Here is a 3,299-nt window from a genome sequence, read left to right as displayed (position 1 = left end):
TAGTCAAACAGGAAACAAGTTCTTTTTCCTAGTTACTGTCATAATGATAAGATAACTGTACAGATATGGTTAAAGTTAAAGGACAGATTGTCATTCAATAGACATAGTCTGAACTAGTCGTACTGTAGATAAAGCTACATAGATGGATGTAGTTAAAGACTGGTTATAGGAACCAGGGGAGGTTAATCGAGAACTGGTTATTGAATGATAGTCAGAATATAACCTCGTCCATAAGACCGAGTCACTGTTTAACAGTGAATAAACTAACAGTGGAATAAATAGTATTAAATATCTTGATAAATAATCAAGTAGATACCTGAATGTGTCGACAGGAGTGAGGTTAGAACCTCTGAGTCTGGGTAGAAGAGCACTGACGATAGTCAGATGCTACCCTGTCGACGGAAGAATAAATAAACCCTCAGTTGTTTAATACAAATGACTGACGATATGAAAATACACAGAAAGGTTACCCCAGACAAACAACGTTAATTTGATAACTGTGCAAACAGAAAATGAGAATATTAATATATTTCATCAACCCGTGTTCTCAAAAATACAGTGTTAGCGGACATGGTAACAAGAACCCAGCTCTTTGGAGCGATAAATCGAAAGAGGAATATATTCATGTATACAAAATCCTGTGCATGCAAATCGAAAGGAGTTATACAGTTATAAGTATACAAAATCCGGTGCATGCAACTTCGATAAGAGGTATGCTTACATCTACAAGATAATCTGTGTATGCATTTGCAATGAAAACCTCAAGCATATATATATAGTGCGACATTTCCATAGCGAAAGGGAAAAATTATAATATCGTTTCGGTTAACCCTTCAAATGCATACTGTACAAATACCGAACAGACTTAATAAACAACAGTCGCATAGGAATGCAGAACGAAGCAACCATCACAACCTGGGATAATCCATAAGGTTGCCGTCGTAAAAGCGAGTGAAACCAGTAACAGAAACATGAACTCCATGCACTATTCTAACACAGTTGAACACAGATTTAATTCATATATGATGATGCAAAAACGTAAACGGCCCTGAGGGCTCAGACTAAATCGTATTTCATACATAAATTACAAGGGTTCCATATATATATATATATATAAAGCACAAAAGAACAATACCCGAATGGCGAAAACCCTTGAAGCATAGAACTGTTCATACATTATTTAACGGAGAATCTCAAAAATAGAACCCGAACCCTTAACCAGGTCTGTGTGTAGATCTGAGTTACATGTCCGAGAACAGACATGGTAAACCAAGAATTTGAGCACGCCGCAAGGGGATGCATTCAACAAAAATAAGTCCTTAATACATACAACAGAACTCAGGAGGAACTCCACCGTGGTGAACACCTCCATAAAACAGGTCATGGACTTGACCAGAACACGAAAGAAGACCTAAACTCAAATGGTGAGGGTTCTCTATGGAGAATACCTCGTCAAGCAATGCAGGGAAACCCTCATTCGAACAGCGGCTGCACAATTGTAATAAACCACTCAAATCGATGGCCGTGAGCTCTCGCAAGCAGAAGCAAAACAAAGGAGAGCTGAAGACATACCTGCGGCCGTCGAGAGGGTGGAACCTCCAGGTATGGGTGCCTTGGCTCCACCAGGAGGGCGTGCCCTGTGAGCAAAGAGGAAACAATCTTTAGAAAACATTACAGACAATCATCCCTGTAAAAATGTGCAGTAGATTTAAGAGTCGAGGTTCAGATACCTGTGTAGGATTGGTTTTGGTCACATCGCAGCTTGCCGAGAAATTGCAGGTGAAGAAAATAGCACTGGTAGAGTGGAACCGGAGGATGAACGCCGAGACGGAGCCGGAAAGGCCGAGCAAGTGAATAAACCCCGAGAGTGATCGGTTGAGGTTTTGTAAAGACCTAAACCCTTGAGTGTTTTGCAGCCGTTTGATTCTGCGGTGAGATCCTGACCGTCTATGCAGGGCGGGAACCCCAAGCGTAGAGTCCGAGATCTCTGTGACCGAGGTGTCACATGGCCAAAAGAGCCAAACCTTGCCACCTATCTCAGAAAGGACTGAAGTCTTTAAAGCAGGAATGAGATGGCACCTGCAAGGCCTGCGGCAGGACCGCCGAAACCCGAGCCTCATTAATAATCACTGAGAGCTGGTAGAACGAGAGTTGGCTGTCACATAAAGTCAACACGTACATAAACCAGTATGACCTGGCATTGCAAAGTCACGTAGCTCATATAATCTCGGGTTGCAATGGGAATAGAATATAGGTTAACAGTTGTACATACGTGGCATGCGTATGGTGTCAATTAACATATGTGCTTACATACAGGTTGGAATAGCATATGATATATATAGCAAAGGTGTTAAATAAAGTATACAGTAATTTTTTTTTTTATGTATGTGAATATAGGTGTGACATTTCTAGGTTGATTTTGTGGTTTTCTAACTTGTTTGAAGAGTTTTTTTTGGTACCTTTCATGGTTTTTGTATGGTAATTTTCTTTTCAAATTAATTTTATTTAATTTTACAAAAAAAAAAAAAAAAAAAAAGATAAAAAATAGAATACTCACCTTTGTTTCAGAGTTTGTGATGTGTGTGATGTCCTTCCTCGCTTGCAAGATTGGTTTGAACGATCCATGCTCCAATTTCTTGATTGATAGAACTCTAGTACCCTCGATCGAACTACCTAAACACTCTTCGTCGAGCGCTAAAATGTCTTGAGGTCTGTCTTGAAGTCTGTGCAAATTGCTTGCGCAGACCTTGCAAGGGCAATTTAATAGGAAAATATAGCTCGATCTATCCCTAAAAATTGTTTTTAAGATTTACCTATTGTTTCAGTGCTGGAGGAGGTCAATCAAAAAATGTAACACAACTCTATGCTATCACCTATTAAGTAATTTATTTCAATATCTATATTATAAAAAAAAAATATTAACTTTAACAAAATATTGGAATATCTCAAGAAATTAAATAATTGAAATAAAAAACAAATAATAAGGAAAAAATAATAATATTTATATGTATTTAAAAATATAATATTTATATATATTTAAAAATATATTAATTAAAAATATATAATGTAATAGTAAAATATTTCAAAACTCATTCGGTTTGAACTTTTCAAATTAACATTTTAATTTATAATTAAAATAAATCTATATCAATAAACTAAATCTATATAAATAAATTTATATACTAATTTTTTAATTCATAGTTAAAATGAATTTATACTAATATATTAAATTTATATACTGAACATATATTTTGGTTGAGATGTGTAACAGGTTTTTTAAATAGTAATAATACTTAGAG

At 36.3% G+C, this 3,299-nt stretch overlaps 1 long non-coding RNA gene across 1 annotated transcript; it reads right to left on the bottom strand.

Annotated features, from left to right (window-relative positions):
* Positions 1–1,124: 1,124 nt before the first annotated feature.
* Positions 1,125–2,090, bottom strand: LOC149231015 (uncharacterized). The gene is made up of 3 exons (XR_016247408.1): positions 1,731–2,090; positions 1,573–1,637; positions 1,125–1,488 (listed from the first exon to the last, which is right to left on the bottom strand). It is a non-coding gene; the product is annotated as an uncharacterized LOC149231015 (long non-coding RNA).
* Between the last annotated feature and the right edge of the window lie 1,209 nt (positions 2,091–3,299).

Source organism: Pinus tabuliformis, chromosome J, assembly GCF_031772625.1.
Source record: "Pinus tabuliformis cultivar Carrire ecotype Pingquan chromosome J, CPIR1, whole genome shotgun sequence".
In the NCBI taxonomy this organism is placed as follows: Eukaryota; Viridiplantae; Streptophyta; class Pinopsida; order Pinales; family Pinaceae; genus Pinus; species Pinus tabuliformis.
This window is presented reverse-complemented; position numbering and strand designations above follow the sequence as displayed.